Genomic DNA, 18,834 nt, shown 5'->3' on the forward strand with positions numbered 1-18,834 from the left:
AAAAGTTAAATACGATAGTGTGTGTGTGTGTGTGTGTGTGTGTGTGTGTGTGTGTGTGTGTTTTCATGTGTGCCATGGCCATGTGCATGTCTGGTACCCACAAAGGCCTATAACTGGAGTTACAGATGGTTATCAGCTGCCATGTGGGTACCAGGAACTGAACCTGGGTCTTTTGGAGGAGCAGCCAGTGTTCTTGGCCACTAAAACAGCTTCCCAGACTTCCGGTGGCCTTTGAACATCCAAAATGTGATTGAGGAAACGGAGAACTAAAGTTTTCATGTTACTTAATTGGATTCCACTGGAGTAGAATGGCTCGTGTGGCTACCGTTATAGACAGCACCACTGCAGACTGCGTGTCCCTAACCCACTCCAACATATTGCTTCCCCAGACCGACCCATCCACCATTTCACGAAGGTATGTTGTGACCACTAAACAGAATAGTATCACACAGCACGCAGTACAGAGCGTGGCCTTCCCAGAGCACACCGTCCAGCTGGCCAGGACAATAACTAGAAGACCAGAGCACAGGAAACACAGTCCTACCTCTGTGCTGGAGAGCGACAGGTCGAGCCAAAAGGGAGCCACACAGCTTGACTAGGCCTTGAAGGTTAGGAAGCAGTAGGAGGCTCCGAAGCATTTTAGGAAAGGGAAGAGCGGCAAGAGTAAGGAACCAGCAAGGGAGACCAGAACGTCTGCTGGAGACTCAGGTGCTCCATCAAAATCACAAGAGAAAAACCTAGAAAGACTGCACATCAGGAGGGAAAGCGGGCCAACATGGGGGTCAGAGCAGATGACCTTGACAGAACTGCAAAGGACTAAAACAGGAGGAGGTGGCAAGAGAGGAGCAGCAGACAGACTTTATGTGCAGTGGAAGGGGAAAGAGAATCCAAGACACACACCAGACAGGAAGTGAGGTGGCTGCTTCCTGTTTATTCCGTGCCCCTCCTGTGACTGTCCCTGCCTTCCAATCTAGGCTGCACACTGGGCAAAGATGGAACTCAAAGACTCCAACCCCAAAGCTGAGAGCAGAGAAGGAGCCAGGGGGCAAGGCAAAAGGCCCCAAGAGGAAGCGAGTCTTCAAACAAAAACTCAATTTTCACTAGTGTGAAAAATTAGCCCTGAACACTGGTGCGGTTTCACCTGACAAATTAACAGCCTCAGCAAAGACACCTGTTTACAAGTTCCCCTGTCAACTCTAATTAGCACCCAGGGCCACAGTCTGCTCACTGATTCCTGAATTTTCAATGGTTTCTATTTTCAGAATATCCTCTAAACTTGTTCTCTCAAGTATAATAACGATGTTATTTTATGTAACACCTTTTGCAGATCTCAGGATACTAAGAGAGTAAGAGTCCATGTGGAGAGAGAGGACCTACACATTAGCCTTTTATTTGTACCTGTCCTGTGAGGGGAGCCCTCGGAAGGAACTTTTAGTGGAGAAAAGGTCAGTTGCCTATCCAAGATCCCTTAGGCAGTGACAACCCCAGAGTGCTTAGCCGCCCCCTGCCCTCCAGAAGCCCCAGCATTTCAGAGGCCAGAGAATTTCAGAGCCCAGCCCCTTCTGCACGGCTTCTCTGCTAGCCCTGCCTGGTGTGGTCCTGCAGCTCTCTGGTTGTCCTGGGGAAGCAGAGAGAAGGGCCACCTCAGAGAAATCTCTCTCCAAAACGCTGCCTTCCCTGGCCTTCAGCTCAGCGCGGTCCTGAAGGCAAATGGCAGGAAGGTCCCCTGCCAAGCCTGGGCCGAAAACTACAAAGTCCTTTCCCCTGTGACCGCTGTTCAACACTGCAACAACAGGCACCGGTGCCGTGTGCTTCCCAAGGACCGATTTTCCTAAGTGAGAAACTCACACGAAAGAACTCTCCCAATCCTAAGAACTGCAACAGAGGAAACAAGACTGCCCTTAAGCTGGCCAGGGCTTGGATCTTGTCTGACCACATGTAGACAAGGCTGGACCAGTCCCACTCTCAAGGTTCCTGTATCTCTACCCTGCAGGAACACAAGAAGATGCCTGAACAGCACTGACTCAACACGTGTGCATCAAATACCAATCGAGAAAGCTACAGTCTAAATACCCGAATCCAGTGTGATGCTCCCTGGGGAAGCAGCTGGTGATGACTCAATCTGTCTTCTTTCCAGAAACAAATGGCTTGGCTCCCTAGGGAGTGTGAAAATCGGGGGTTCCCCTTCCCAGATTGCCCTGCAGCGACTACCTTACCCGCAGGAGCACAGATCGCAGATGCACTTCCTGTTCACCATCCTTCACCTCGGAGCTTCGACCACCTTAGTCTCCTGGAGGACCCCAACTGCCTGGGACGGCGACCACACTTGTACAGTACCTTGGCCGATGCTGTATTTGCTCAGAAGAAAACTTAGGTGGCCCTTAACCTCTGTAATCTAGTCTCTTCCTGAAGCTGTCCTTGGGCAAAGAAGCAGCACTGAGCCCAACGGAGCGCCAGGCTGACTCAAGTCTACATGCCGCCCCCACAGCCACTGGGAAACACTCACCTGCCTCCAGCAGCCTGGCCCCTGCGAGCCGCAGGGCCCAGAACTGAGTCCTCCATGACTTTCAGGGCATCTTGAGGTGGCAATGACATCACAACCGCCTCCTGTGAGGTCAGACCTCACCCACTTCCTCACCTGGGAGACCCAAGACAGGGACTCTCCCACTGGACCTTGGAAAGAAGATGGAGGATGTGTTGGAAGGCTTTGGAAAGCCTGAGTTAAGCCGGGCGTGGTGGCGCACGCCTTTAATCCCAGCACTCAGGAGGCAGAGGCAGGCTGATCGCTGTGAGTTCAAGGCCAGCCTGGTCTACAAAGCGAGTCCAGGATGGCCAAGGCTACACAGAGAAACCCTGTCTCAAAAAACAAAAAAACAAAAAAAAAACCTATACTACGGTTACATAACGTCAAGTGGCACTTGCCATCTCTAGGACACATTGTGCTCCTTAAGGAAATGCATGCCCTGCCTTCCAGAATGTGGACCCCTGGGTCCTATTTCCAGATCTTCCTGGAAAATCCGTACCTTGGATGCCAGCGTCTTGGAACCGCTCTCTACCACAGGCCTTGGTTCTTGAGAACTGAACAGTTTAAGAAGGCCTAGCCCTTCACTGCTCAGGTGGATCCGTGCTTCTCCAGCTGCTCGTAATGATGCCTGGAAGCAGGGGCTTCTCAAACGATAGCAGCCATCAGAACCACAGGGCTTGTGGAAACGACATTGTCCAGCCCACCCTCAGTTTCTGTTGTTGCTGGGAGAGGAGCTCCAGAAATTGTGTGTCCCTTACATAGAGCCTACACTGCAAGGACCACAGCATTGAAGATTCTGCTTCGCCCTCTCATCTCTCTCTCCTAATAGCAAACATGGTCCTGAAAACCACTTCAAACCTCTGCCCTGAAATCTCCTTTATGAAATAACCCCTGGTCTGAGCACATGATGGCTCAGGCCTGTGATCCCTGCACACAGACTGAGACAGGAGGATTGCCGAAAGCTCAAGGCCAGCCTGGGCTGCAGAGTGAGTCTGCACTCTTATTTCAAAGAAACAGAAAACTATTCTGGGAATCATGTTTTCACAAGATAGCAGCTTCTTCTGATGATAAAGCAAGGTCAAGGGCCCTGCTCTAGAGCTGGGCCTGGCAGCACGTGCCTAAAATCCCAGCAGCTGGGACAATGAGGCAGGAAGATCACAAGTTCCGAACCAGCCTAGGCTACAAAGCATTTCCCTTTCACAAAATATACAGTAGTGTATAGTGTACTGCTATAGTCGAATGTTTAGATTTAAACATTACTGTTTCCTTGTTGTTGTTGTTGTTGTTGTTGTTGTTGTTTCTCTATGTTTGTTTATTTGCAGGTTCTGGGTACAGAAAGCCATGTGTGCTGTGACTCCTATGGAGCTCAGAGGACAGCCTGTAGAAGTTGGCTCCCTCTTTCTAGCATGTGGGTCCGAAGGCTGGATGGAATTCAGAAAATCAGTCTGGGCTACAAGAGTCCGAGGAGTCGTGAACTGCCCTCAGTGTTGAATTGTCATGTGCTCTGTTTTAGTTTTTGCTTCCATGCCAGAATGAAACAAAACTCAGCAAACCATTGCTGGCTGTCCAAATTCAGTTGGTAGCTGGTTGGTAGAGCCACGGAGCTAAGAATGCTTGACATGTTTAAGTGGTTGAAAAATTAAAATATTACATGATCTATGAAACATAAAATTCTAATTTCACTGTTTATAAAGATTTTAATTTTGTCACATTCTACAGAAACATTCCTGATTTTGCCTCTTTGCCAACAGAAGCTAAAATATTTACTAACTATTTACAGTTTTCCAACGTGGGTAGTAGAAAGTCGAGGCATACCATTTACTCATCATTCTTAAGAACAAAACTCCTTCCTGCCTTTCTGGTAAAGGGGAATGTAGACATATGAGATGGGACGGGGAGGGAGGAGGCCTCAGAGAGAGAAATGGGAGCTTTTGGTAACCAAACCAAAGCCACACACTGCTCATTTACTAGGACAGGGTCCACCATGGGCGCACACTGCTCATTGTCAAGGACAAGGTCCACCATGTGCACACACTGTTCATGTCAAGGACAGGCTAGACCATGTGCACACACTGTTCATGTTTGGACAGGGTCTACCATATGCATACACTGCTCATTGCCTAGACAGAGTCCACCATGTGCACACACTGTTCATGTAAGGACAGGGTCCACCATGTGCACACACTGCTCATTGTCAAGGACAAGGTCCACCATGTGCACACACTGCTCATTGTCAAGGACAGGGTCCACCATGTACACACACTGTTCATTGTCAAGGACAGGGTCTACCATGTGGTCTTTACAGAGTAACTGCTGCTGGAGCCTAGCGTTCTCTTCACTGCCACTTAAACCTTATCCATGTACCAGCTGGCAGTAGTTAAGCCAAGTGTTGAGAAGAGAATTTACTGACTTTGTGGGGCCCTTGTCCTCTGTAATGATGAGTGATGAGTGCTTTTCTTCTATTTTTGTTCCTTTTTTTTTTTTTTTTTTTTTTTTTGGTGTTTGTTTGTTTGGTTGTTAAGACAGGGTTTCTCTGTGTAGCCTTAGCTGTCCTAGACTCACTTTGTAGACAAGGCTGGCCTCAAACTCACAGCAATCCACTTGCCTCTGCCTCCTGAGTGCTGGGATTAAAGGCGTGCTCCACCACACCCCACTGAGTGCTTTTCTTATTAGTGAGGACAAAGTTGTGATGAGCAAAGGAACCTCAGGACACTCCTTCCTCTGCCCTGGCCTGTGAGTTTGTCAGGAGCTATGCAAAAACAAACCAATCAATGCTGAGGAAAAAAAAAAAAAAAAAAGTAGGCCAAGGAAATGTTTCCTGGTTTTGAAGATGAGCAGAACTGCAAAGTAGCTCACAACTATGTAGTTAAGCTCAGAGGTGGTGGGCCAGCCTGGGCCTCAGCAGGTCATTGTGTTTGGCGTGAAAGCCTTGCAATCTGAGTTCAATCCCAGGAAGCCACGTAAAGTTGGAAGGAAAGAATTGACTTCACGACTTTGTGCACACACACCACACACACAGTAACTAATACACACTTAAGGCCAGAGATGAACCATTGAGCCACAAAGCTCCACTTAAGGAGAAGGTACCCACCAGTCTGTGACCACGCTATATAAACTTCTAAACCAGCCTCTCAGTGAAATAGCTCTTCAGACACAAAAATCATGGCCACCCTGCCATCAAGAAGTTAGTTCACAACCAAGCTCTTCTCTGGAACCACAATGGCTTCCACTGTTCACAAGCAGAGCCAGCCTTCTGCACCATAGCAGGCTGCACTCCAGGCTCCTTTCAAATTCAACTGGGAAGGGAAAGAGGGAAAGGCTGGGGCTGAGAGGGGAGAGGAAGCGACCCTAAGAACTGACCCCCCTCAGATCTCCTACCATACTTTTGCTGGGGCTTGAGCTGACTTTCTGCAATGCCTCTGCAAAGACTCCAGGAAGCTAGCCCCTAGTTCCCTTAAGCCTTTAGCCTAGCAGTTCTCAACTGGGGGTGGAGTGGCCTTTACACAGAGGTAACATTTCAGACATCCTGCAGATCAGATACCTACATTGATTCATGACAGCAGCAAATTTACAGTTATGTGGTAGTCACAAAAAGCATTTTGTGGCTGGGAGACAGCACAGCATGAGGAACTGTATTAAAGGGCAGCAGCATTAAGGTTGCGAGCCACTGGTTTAGCCTGCGTAGCTCTCCTTTGTGGCGGCTTCTGAGTCCTCTCTCTGAAATAACATAGCTGTATGGTTACATGCTGAGAGCTGAGATATCCTAGCAATGTCTGAATGATCCTCCAGACCTTCCCGACACAATGGATAACAATAACCATCAGAGGTACACAGATGAATACTCAGTGAGATTCCACTACACATCCATTTGAATGGCTGTAATCCAATATTGCTGCCAAGGACAAGAAAGAAGTATTGGCCTCTCAGATTGCCAGCTGAGGATCACATGGTTCAGCCATTTTTGAAAATACTTTGGCCACTTCCTTAACAGTCACACTCTTTAGCCTGGGGGTGATGGCGCACGCCTTTAATCCAAGCACTTGGGAGGCAGAGGCTCGTGAATCTCTCAGTTCCAGGCTAGCCTGGGCTACACAGAGAAACCCTGTATTGAAAAAAAAATTATTTACCATATAACCCAGCAATTCTACTCTTATATACCCAAGAGAAATAAAAATTATGTTCATAGAAAAAAATTAATAAGAAGTTAATCCCAGAATTTTGGGGGCAGAGGCAGGTGGATTTTCTTGAGTTTGAGGCCAGCCTTGTCTATATAGTAAGTTGCAGGCCAGTCAGAGCTACATAGAGAGATCTTATCTCAAATAAATAAGTAAATAAATAAATAAATAAGGAAATTATAGGTGCTATTTTTCATGCTGCTTTATTTGGGTCCTTGTATCTACCATCCTTCTCCACCTCAACCCGCTCCAGCTCCTCACACCAGGAAGAAGGGGCACTGAGGCCCTTCCTAGACTTCCTGCTGATTGGGGCCCTTGAGCTCCATGGGGCAAATCCAGTCCTCCTCTCCTCAGGATAGCCCAACTTCTTCTCTTTTTAATTTATTTATTCATTTTACATCCTGATTGCAGCCCCTCCCCTCCTCCCATTCCCCCTCACATGCCCCTCCCCTCATTCTCTCCTCAGAGAAGGGGGAGGTCTCCCATGGATACCAACCTGCCCTGACACATTAAGTCCCTTCAGAACTAGGTGCATCTTCTCCCACTGAGGCCAGACAAGGAGCCCAGTCAGGGGAACAGCATCCAAAGGGAGGCATCAGAGTCAGCAAGGGCTCCTGCTCCAGTTGTTGGGGGACCCACATAAAAACCAAGCTGTGCATCTGCTGCCTGCATGCAGTGGGCCGAGGACCAGTCTGTGCATGTTCTTTGGTTGTTGGCTCAGTCTCTGTGAGCCCCCATGGGCCCAGGTTAGTTCACTCTGTAGGTCTTCCTGTAGAGTGCTTGGCCCCTCCTGCTCCCTCAGTTGTTCCCCCAACTCTTCCATAGGACTCCCCGAGCTCTTCTAGTGCTTGGCTGTGGGTCTCTGCATCCACCAGCTTTTGGGTGAAACCTCTCAGAGGACAGTTATGCTACATTCCTGTCTACAAGCATAGCAGAGTAACATTCACAGTGTCAGGGATTGGTTCTCTCCCATGGGATGGGGCTCCAGTGAGGACAGTCATTGGTTGGCCATTCCCTCAATCTTTGCTCTAACTTTGTCCCTGTACATCTTCTGGTAGGACAAATTTTTGGTCGAAGGTTTTGTGGGAGGGTTGGTGTCTTTATTCTTCCCTGGAAGTCCAGTGGAGAAAGGGGAACACTCCACCCTTGCTAGTTGGAGTGTAAACTTGTACAACCATTCTGGAAATTAACCTGGCAGTTTTTTAGAAAACTGGGAATCGTTCTACCTCAAGGTCCATATATTCAAAAGATGCTCCACCATACAACAAAGACATTTGCTCAACTATGTCCATAATAGCTTTATTCATAACAGCCAGAAACCAGAAACAGCCTAGATGTCCCTCAACTGAAGAATGGATAAAGAAAATGTGGTGCATTTACACAATGGAATACTACTCAGTTATTAAAAACAATGACATCTTGAAATTTGCAGGAAAAAGGATGGAACTAGAAAATATCATCTTGGGGCTGGAGAAATGGCTCAGTGGTTAAGAGCACTGTCTGCCTTTCAAAGGACCTGGGTTCAATTCAACAGCTCCCACATGGCAGCTCACACCTGTCTGTAACTTCAGTACCAAGGGATCTGACACATTCATATAATACACATTAAAAAAAAGAAAGAAAGAAAATATCATCCTGAGTGAGGTAACCCAAACCTGAAAAGACACATTTGGTTCTCACTTATAAGTGGATATTATCCATAAAGTACACATAACCACACTACAATCCACAGATAGAAGCTAACTTACAAAGAAAGCCCAGGGGAGGATGCTTGAATCTCACTCAGAAGGGGAAATAAAATAGGCATTGGAGGTGGAGGGAGGGAGGGGACTGGGTAGGAAAGGGGTTGGGGAGGAGTCCAGGAGTGGGGATTAGGAGTAGGGAGAGGGGAGACATGGCCTGGTGAGATGCCTGGGATGCATCTCTGGGGCTTGCCAGAGACCTGGGATAGGGGAGGCCCCAGGAGGTCTATGGGGGTCGCCCTAGCTGAAACTCCCAACAGCGGGGATATGGAGTCTGAAGTGGCCACCTCCTATAGCCAATTTCTTCTGTCTCTTTGACAAACCAGGAAGAGAAATCAGCAGGAGGAGCAGCCCTCTGGTCTTTTTATGGGCTCTCTAGAGCCCCCAGAATTCAACTAGCTTCAGGTGGTAGAATCACAGCCCGGCCAGAGCACACAGGAGGCAAACAATCTGCTGCTGAGGACACCTGAATCAGTCTCATACCCCACACCTGGGATTAAAACAAAAACATGTTTATATAACAAAACTGGGTTTTACAGAGACACCAAAATTCTCACTACAGAAAATCCTGTGAGCTGGTTCAGTGTAGTAAATGTAGTTGTCACCAGGCCTGACAACCTAAATTCAATCCCCAGAACACACGTGGTAGGAGGAGAGAACTGACTGTCACAGAGCTGTCCTCTGACCACCATCATAGTGTGTCTAATGACGAAAAGAATAAGAAAACTGTCGTTTTGAGTACTGGGGCTGAAGATTTCTCTCTTGTCCAAATAAAGTGGCAGTATCCACGTGCATATTTATTTTCATTCCTCCAAATTCCACTAAAATGAGAGTTGTATAATGAGAGGGTAAATTCTAAGAAGAGATATGTAGAATATTCCATAGCGGCGCTTTTCATAATAGCCTCAGAACTTGAAGCAGCCCTAATTTCCATCATTCAGTGAGCGAATAGAACGCGGGGCTCCATAACTTCTCAACATGAGAGGAATGAGCTAACAATATGGACTTCAAAACTATATCCAGAGAGAAAGAATCCAGGTACAATTTACATGCATACACAGGCCCGTTTATAGGAAATTTCTAAAAATAGATAAATCTATAAATGGCATGAGCAAACCAACAGTTGCCTGAGTCTCAGAGTTAGAACAGAGACTGAACGTGAGTTGGGAAAAGGAAAGTTTCAGGGTGGTAGATATTTAACCTGAGCCAAGAAAATGAAACTGAGGACCTCTCATGTCCACTGAAGACTTTTATATAAAAATGTGTAAATTAGACCTTATTTTATTTTGTTTGGTTACTCAGGCTCAGGAGACAGAACAGTGATAGCACAGTTGCCTAGCATGTATGGGACCCCAGATCTGAATTCCAGCACGGCAAAAAAACAGAGGGGAAAAAACCCCACACAACCCTAGTTTTCCACAGTTAAAGGACTAAGGGCGCCATCATACGGCAGCCGGGCCCTGTAGCAAAGTACCCCCATGTGGCTGTACACCGCCTCTCTGCAGTTTTCACCAATGTGGCTTTTCAATCCCTTGATATATAACTTTCTTTGTTCTGTTACTATAAAAATTCTATGTTCCAAGGCCATGGCCACTCACATATGTTCCAGAATAAACCATTTCTCTTATTCCTTTGAGGTGAAAACTGCTTCATAAAAATCACACTATCAACAGGTAGACCATTTGAGATCTCTTTAAGAAGCACTTATGTCCATGAATCCCTTTCTCCAGGTCCACATAAATGGGCCGTTACCCATCAAAGACTATCAGTCTCCTCCCCAGAAACAATGGGTCACAGAGTGGCTAGACTGGGGGAGTAGCTGACAAGAGGACTGAGGCTCCCTATTATAGTTTTAAAAGATTTTTTTCTTTGTGTATTATGTACACAGTGTTTTGCCTACATGTATGCTTGTGCATCAGAAAAGGGCACCGAGCCTCATGATAGATGGTTACGGAGGCTCCATATTATAAATAGGAAGATTAAGTAAAATTTGCCTCCAGACTTAGAAGTGGGAGCCTAACTTTCTTCTAGTCAATAACTAGACTGTTCTTTGAGTGTCATTTATGTCCCCATAACATTCACTGTTGATGAAGACCTGACCAGCAGACACCACACTGCTGGGGGTGTGGTAACTCCTCAGGTGTGGTAGAATCTTTGGGCAAGCAGTTCTCAGAGTCGGGTAGGTCTCAGGAAAGGATGGTTTAGACACTGGTTTGTTCTCACCGACACTCTGTACCTGCTTTGAAATACATATTAGCTCCCCACAAATATTTTTTTTTTTTTTTTTTGTAATTGCTGTTCCTATGTGCCTTGAGGTGATATAGTCAAGGGGCAGCCTTCACTGAGCCTGCTGTAAGCCATTTGGACCTTAATTCTCCAAAACCGTAGGCTAAATAAGCCACCTTTTCTTCGTAAGTCCTGGTGAGAGAATAAAAATCATACGGGTACAGCATAGGGTTAGACAACACGGCGCTGGTGTAGACAACATGGGCATCGGAAATGGCTTACTTAAGATGGCAGCTATTAGACATCTGGGGGACCACAAGAGTGCAACAAGTGTGGTCTATCCCTCACCGCATACCCACTTCTAGCAAAATGCCACTTTTATGGGATTCTGAATAAATGTCCTGAGACTAAGGTGTTGCCATTTGGGGAGAGTGACTACTTTGGCACGCTCTGCCCCTGGCTCCAGAGCTCACACTCACCTCTTGGGATTTTCATTGTTTCAAGTTGTGCTTTCTTTTGTTTAGACTGGCCTTGACCTCTTGACCCCCTGCTTTCACCTCCTCAGTGGGAAGACTGTAGATGTGTACCACCAAGCCCCACCTGGGTCCTTCTTTTCCTTTATTTCTTTTTCCAAGACTGAGTTTCTCTGTGTGGCTGTCCTGAAACTCACTCTGTAGACCAGGCTGGCCTAGAACTCAAAAAAAAAAATCACCTTCCTCTGCTTTCCCAAGAGCTGGAAGTAAAGGTGTGGTCCATCACTGTCTGACCATTTATAATCAATGAAAATCCAGCTAGGTGTGATGTCACACGCCTTTAATCCTAGTACTTGGGAAACAGAGACAGGTGGATCTCTGTGAGTTCCAGGCCAACCTGGTATGAGTTGCAAGACAGCCAGAGCTGTTTACACAGAGAAACCTTGTTTTGAACCACTCCCTCTCCCCCCGCAAAAAAAAAAAAAGAAAGAAAAAAATGTAACTAATACACTATATATCAGGCTTTTTATTAGTATAAAAGTCTTGGAAGAATTTGACCACCAAACCCTAAAGATCATTCAACAGCATGCAGGGGTCCCTGAGAATGGGCCCCAGAAACAAAACCCTTTTTCAAATTAATATTATAATTATCCTTAGAAAGGTAAAAGAAGACATTTAGTGCAAGAAAGTGATTCTGTTAAAAACAAAAACAAAAATGAAACAAAACTCAACAGCCCCATGTGGTGGCGCACACCCTTCATCCCAGCACTCAGGGAGTGTGGCGCCCGAGCCACCACGGTACCGAGTCAAGGGCAAGGGACTGCAGATTTAACTCACACACACATACACACACAATAACACAGCAGATCCCTCATGCTAAGAAAGCAGCAGCAGTGGCGGCAGCAGCTTTTATTCGGTGTTCAAAGAGCCTTATAGGCAGCAAAACAGGAATGCCACTCGCAGGTGAAATCCCTCAAGAGGTGATTGCACATAGAAGGAAAAGTCCAGAGGAGAGGAGGGGTGCGTTCTCAGAGCAGTAAACATGACTAGCTAACCAACATAAACACAGACACGGAAGCTGCTAGAAACAGGACATGAAACAGCAAGACAGACAGGAAGCCCAGTCGGGCCTGGTTCCTACAAGGGAGGCAGAGGCAGGCTGATCAATATGAGTTCTCAGCCAGCCTGGTCTACAAGCCTGGACAGCCAAGGCTACACACAGAGACCTCTCTCAAAAAAACAAACAAACAAAACCCACAACCAGAGCCAGCAGGATGGCTCAGCAGGAAAAAGCGCTTGCTACCAAGACAAACAATCTGAGTTCAAGCCCCTGCATCTACTGATAAGAGAAAATCAACTCTCCCCAAAGTTCTTCTCTGGCCCTCACACATACACCATGACGTACACCCACACACATTCAAATTTTAAAATGTAATAAAACATAAAAAAAATAAGTAAATAAAACCAGCCTGACTGTAAGGACAAGGAAAAGCCCCAGCGCTGAGGTGAGCAGGAGTCTGTGGGGTTGTATTAGTAAAGGACTTACAACCTCCCCTCCCCCACACCCCTGGAACACTGAAGCTGCAGAGGCCACAGCCTCCTGTGCCCCACTTCTACTGGAGGCAGCGGGATCTGAGAACATCTCTAACTCAATGGCGTGTGCCAGCATGTCGCTCCATGAATATTCTCTCTCTCTCTCTCTCAGTTTCTATTGCTAATTTCTACTCTAGCACGTGTCTCGTGATGGTTTTGCCTGTTTTCACATTGCTCTGTTAGGTCTAAGGACCACTGTTTATGTCCCCACCCAGTTTACTCTAAGGTGTTCTTCGCTCTCCTCTTCAGCCACATCTCATACACCACCACACGCGCTACATGACTTCTGTCTCTCATCCTGGTCCCCTGCTCTTCTTACTTCCTAATTATGACCTTCCATAGCCTTAGCGATCTCTAAAACCTGTGGACCTTGACTATATCACAATTTTCCCTCCTAGTCACTTTTCCAAAATCGATCTAATGCTTAACCCTTATCCTCATGCTAACTAGTTTTTCAAAGTAAATCTGATGTTTAATATTCAATTTTTGCCTACCTTTCTTGCCTTTCACTGATATTATTAACTAAAATCCGAGCATATGCCACACTCTTCTTGGTTGTTTATCCTGTAGCAGTTATTGAGAGAGTATCCAGCATTACTGATTGGCTAGTGTGTTAGTACAATAGTAAAATCAAACAGCCGTAGTTGCTCTGCAGGTTAAAGCCCGTCTCTGGAAGCAATAGCAAGTGCATTCCAGACACCCAGAGCTCCTAGTCTGAGGACTCATGTTCTGAGACACAGTCCACACTACTGCATCCATGCCCCACTTGAACATGCAAATACTTTGCCTGAATGAAGGTAGCTGATAAAAAAAAAAAATAATAAAGCCAGGGGCTGGAGAGATGGCTCCATAGATAAGAATATGTACTGCTCTGCAGGGGACCAGAGTTAGGTTCCCAACACCTGTGTCAGCTGGCTCACACGGACTGTATCTCCAGTTCTCAAGGAAATCTGAGATCTCTGGCCTCCACAGTCATCTGCACTTACACACACACACACACACACACACACACACACACACACACACACACACACACCCATAATTAAAAACAAATCTTTAAAAAATAAAAATAGCCAGGCGTGGTGGCACACGCCTTTAATCCCAGCACTTGGGAGGCAGAGGCAGGCGGATCACTGTGAGTTTGAGGCCAGCCTGGTCTACAGAGCAAGTCCAGGGCAGCCAAGGTTACACAGAGAAACCCTGTCTCAAAAAACAAAACAAAAAAAAATTTTCTTTTCTTTTTTGCATTTACTTATTTATTTTATTTTATGTGTTTAGCTGTTTTGCCTGCATGAATGTATGTGTGCCACATATGTGCCTGGTACCCACAGAGCCCAGAAAGAGGGCATCAGAGCCCCTGGAGCTGGAGTTACAGAGAGTTGTGAGCTGCCCACATAGGTGCTAGGAACCAAACCCAGGCCCTCTGCAAGACTGTCCAGCGCTCTTGGCCACTGAGTCATGTCTCCAGGCCCCATTGCCCTTTCTAGTTCCTTCCATGTGAGCTTGTGCTTCTGTGTCTTCTGTGTTTGGTTCCAGATGACTCAGTGAGTGTCATCAAGGTTGCCCACAGAAGCAGAAGTGAGTGTTACTCACAGGGGCACCAGCACCTCACCAGTGGCTCTGCCACTGAATAAAACCTCTCCTGTTCCCAGCAAATTCCTGTAGATCCCCAGGGAGTGGTTGAGCCCCACCTCCCTAGCAAAGATTTTCCTTAGGAAGGGAAGAGACCTCAAGATGGAATGTCAACAGCCCGAATCTGCCAGGGTCCCAGCTGCTGAGAAGCTAAGAGTGTAACAGTCTCATCTGCATCCTGCCCAGAAGGCAGCATTACAGAACACTCCACACCTTTCCCAGCACGCGGGTTTTTTTTTTTTTTTTTTTTTTAACTCTTCTTTGTGCAGCCCAGGCTGTCCTCGAACTCACACACTCTGTAGACCTCGTACTCACAGAGATAGGCCTGCCTCTGTCTCCAGAGTGATGGGAGTAAGGCGTGGCCCACCACTGACTAATAGCCTGTAATCCCATCACTCATGAGGCAAAGGTGGGAGACCTTTGTGAATTTGAGGCCAGCCTGGTCTACAGAGTGAGTTCCAGGACAGCCAGAGCTGCACGGAGAAACCCTGTCTGAAAAGGGGAGGAGGAAATCATGTAAGTGTAGTTCGCAGATTTTCCCACTAGATGTCACTCAACACCCAAAAAGTGGGCGACAAAGGCAGAGTATTTTGAAGCTCTTGCCTGTTTGTTGTCTGAATTCTCTGTCTCTCTCTGTGTCTCTGTGTCTCTGTCTCTGTCTCTCTCTGTCTGTCTGTCTGTCTGTCTGTGTCTCTCTCTCTCTCTCTCTCTCTCTCTCTCTCTCTCTCTCTCTCTCTCTCTCTCTCTCTCTCTCTCAGATTTATTTATTATTTATACAGTATTCTACATGCCGGAGCCACCATGTGGTTGCTGGGAGCTGAATTCAGGAACTTTGGAAGAACAGAGAGTGCTCTTAACCTCTGAGCCACCTCTCCAGCCCTGAATCTCTGGTTTTCTTAGTCATGTACTTAGAACTGTATGTCAGTTTCTTGAGCAATATAGCCCCTAATTCTCTCATCTGTCTAGAAAAAATGTGTTCTCCTTATGTTTGTTTTTTAACAAGGTTTTGTGTAGCACAGGCCAGCTCCCAATTTACTGTATAACTGAAAATGACTTTTAACTTTTAAAAGAATCGTTTAAATATGTATTTATTTCAAGTTGGGTGTGGTGGAGCATGACTTTAATCCCAGATCTTGGGAGGGAGAGGCAGGCAGATCATGAGTTTGAAGCCAGCCTGGCCTACAGAGATAGTTCCAGGATAGTCAGGACTACACAGAGAATCCTTGTCTCAGAAAAATTATTTATTTCATTTTTATGTGTGTGAGGTGTCACTTGCATGTGTGTCTGTGCACCATGTGTATGCTTGGTGCCCACAGAGAGAGCTGTGATTATAGACGACTGTGAGCCACCATGTGGATACTGGGACTCAAACCCAGATCCTTTGCAAAAACAGCTGCTGAGACACTTCTCCAGCCCTGATGTTGGACTCTTGATCCTCCAGGCCCTACCTCCTAAGTGCTGGTATTACAAGCATACACCCCACACCTAGCATGAAACGCCTTGGTTTATCACATCAGCCCATGTCCAGTTGAGGGAATTTCACTTACTTGTAAGGGATCAACATGATCCATGGCTGAATTGCCACTCTTGTTCCACGACCACTCATGCCATCTTTTCTGTGGAGCTGTCTCAGTGTGTGGGGGAGGGAGGGCAGCCAAGGATATAGATCAGCAATCATCACTTGCTTGGGCTGTGTAAGGTTTCTACAGTCTTTTTTATGTATATTTTTATTTCTGTATATGTGTGTGTGTAAGCACACATGTGTGCAGGTACACGGGGAGGCCAGAAGAGGGCAGCAGATCCCTTGGGATGGAGTTAAAGGTGGTTATGGACTGCCCTATGTGGGTGCTAGAAACTGAGCTAATGTCCTTGCAAGAGCAGCAAATGCTCTCAACTTCAAAGCCACTGCTCTAGCCAAAGGCTCTGGGTTATCCCAAGTAATGATATGCATGTCCTTAAGAGCAAGAAGGCAGTGGGGAGGTTGGAGAGATGTCTTAGTGGTTAAGAGCACTGACTGCTCTTCCTGAGGACCCAGGTTCAAATCCCAGCACCCACATGGCAGCTTATACCTATCTGTAATTCTATGATCTGATACCCACACACAGACATGCATGCAGGCAAAAGACCAATACACATAAAATAAAAATAAAATAAATATGTTTTAAATAGCAGGAGATCGGTAAAGAAAACATAGAAACAAGAGAGCCTGGTGTGGCGGCGCACACCTTTAATCCCAGCACTTCGGAGACAGAGGCAGGAAGACTGCTGTGAGTTTGAGGCCAGCCTGGTCTACAAGGCAAGCCCAGGACAGCCGTGGCTAACACAGAGAAATCCTGTCTCAAAAAACAAAGAAATACAAAAATAAAATAAAATAAGAGCCATGTGCACCTAGAGTGAGTGTGGGAGGATGCTGGACGCTGAGGGGTGCACATGAGTGTGGAGGCCCAAGGCTGACCCTGACAGATTTATTTGATCATTTTCCTCCGTATTCCTGCATATCTCAGTTGAACCTGGAGTTCACCAGTTAGGCTAGTTTTGCCATCCACTTTCTTTCTGGAATACTTCCTCCCCACCCCACCCCCCAACAGCTGGAGTTACAGGCAGATTGCCACGCCCACTCAACGTATGGATTCCGGGGACTAGAATGTGGGTCTCGATGATCCAGTGGCAAGTGCTTTACTGAAAGGACCATGGCCAGCCTCAGATCTGTTTCTGTAGCCCTTCATGTAGGAAGCTGAGGCGGGATTGTCACGAGTAAGAGGTAGCCTGTGCTATGAGGTAGCTTGAGCTATAATGTGAGACTATGTCCAAAACAGACAAAAACAAAAAAGAGAATGTAAAACAAACAAGCAAGAAATAGTGTGCGGGCTGGAGAGGAGGCTCAGAGCTTAAGAGCACTTGCTGCTCCTGCTGAGCTCTAGAGTTTGGGTCCCAGGACACAGATTGGACAGCTGAGAGAAGGCCGTGAATCCAGCTCCAGGGGCTCTGACAGTGTGCTCTTCTGTACACAGGTAATTAAAAAGAAAACAACGCCATTAAAAACAAAAAACAAAACAGCTTACAGCCGGGCTTGGTGGTGCGTGCCTTTAATCCCAGCACTCGGAAGCAGAGTCAGAGGCAGACAGATCGATGTGAGTTCAAGGCCAGCATGGTCTACAAAGCGAGTCCAGGACAGCCAAGGCTACACAGAGAAACCCTGTCTTGAAAAACAAAAACAAATGAAACAAAACAAAATCAGTTTACAATGGGTTCAGGTGAGTTCCAGGTGGGAATGCAATGGGGGTTTCTGCTCCACTCTTCGTGTGCGATGGGACTTACGGATGGCAGTTAAGCAAAATAGAGCCGTTTTAATGCAAGGGGAGCATGCAATGTGGGCCTAGCAAGTCTTGGCTGTCTTGGGGTTCTGGTGCGGGATGGCCAAGTCCATCTTCTGGGCTGCCTGTCAGCCACTGTGGCCAAGCAGGTACAACTAGGCCGGAAGGTGGTGGTTGTATGCTGTGAGGGCATCAACATTTCTGGAAATTTCTACAGAAACAAGTTAAAGTATTTGGCCTTTCTCCGTGCGTGGATGAATACCAACCCATCTCGAGGCCCCTACCACTTCTGAGCCCTGAGCCCCATTTTTTGGTGCCCTGTGCGAGACATGCTGCCCCACAAAACTAAGAGAGGCCATGGAACGCCTCAAGGCTCTGGATGGGATCCCTCCACCCTATAACAAGAAAAAGCAGATGGTGGTCCCTGCTGCCCTCAAAGTTGTGCAGCTGAAACCTACCAGAAAGTTTGCTTACCTGATCATCCGACTCCTAAGGTCCGGTGGAAGTGCCAGGCAGGGACAGCCACTCTGGAGGAGAAGGAAAAGGCCAAGATCCACTATCAGAAGAAACAGCAGCTCCTGAGGCTACGGAAACAGGCAGAAAAGAATGTGGAGACAGAAACCAGCAAGTTTAGAGAGGTCCTCAAGACCAATGGACTCCTGGTGAGCACCCAGCAAAGACTGTGCCTCATGCCTGCCTGACTTGCACCTCCTACACCGCTGTCCAGGGAAGTGGGAACAAAAGATACTTTAGTCACTGCTCCTGTGGGTAAAGGATACTTTTAGACAGCTCTTGTTGAGTTTTACTAAAATGGATTTACTTGGGCTCCAGAGTTTAAAATGACAAGAGTAGCTGGGCTGCCCTGCCCGTCTTCCCTAGTGTCATATTCTGCAGCTACAAAAATGCTCCCCACCCGCCACACACACACACACACACACACACACACACACACCTGGGCTGAGATGACATGACCAAGAGCAATCACTGCCTTTGTGCCTATACCCTTCTGTACTCCTGGAGGGTTCTGTGTGATAATAAAATATTTGACTGTTAAAAAAAAAAAATCAGTGTACAAGAAACCCAGGTTTGTGGTGCATTCCAGCAGCTGTGAAGCAGAGGCAGGCAGATCTTTGTGAGTTCAAGGCCAGCCTGTTC

General features: G+C 46.9%; 1 pseudogene; it reads left to right on the plus strand.

The window, feature by feature from the left end:
* Positions 1-308: 308 nt before the first annotated feature.
* Positions 309-18,380, plus strand: LOC127198692 (60S ribosomal protein L13a-like; annotated as a pseudogene).
* Positions 18,381-18,834: the final 454 nt, after the last annotated feature.

The sequence above is a fragment of the Acomys russatus genome, chromosome 2 (assembly GCF_903995435.1).
Source record: "Acomys russatus chromosome 2, mAcoRus1.1, whole genome shotgun sequence".
In the NCBI taxonomy this organism is placed as follows: Eukaryota; Metazoa; Chordata; class Mammalia; order Rodentia; family Muridae; genus Acomys; species Acomys russatus.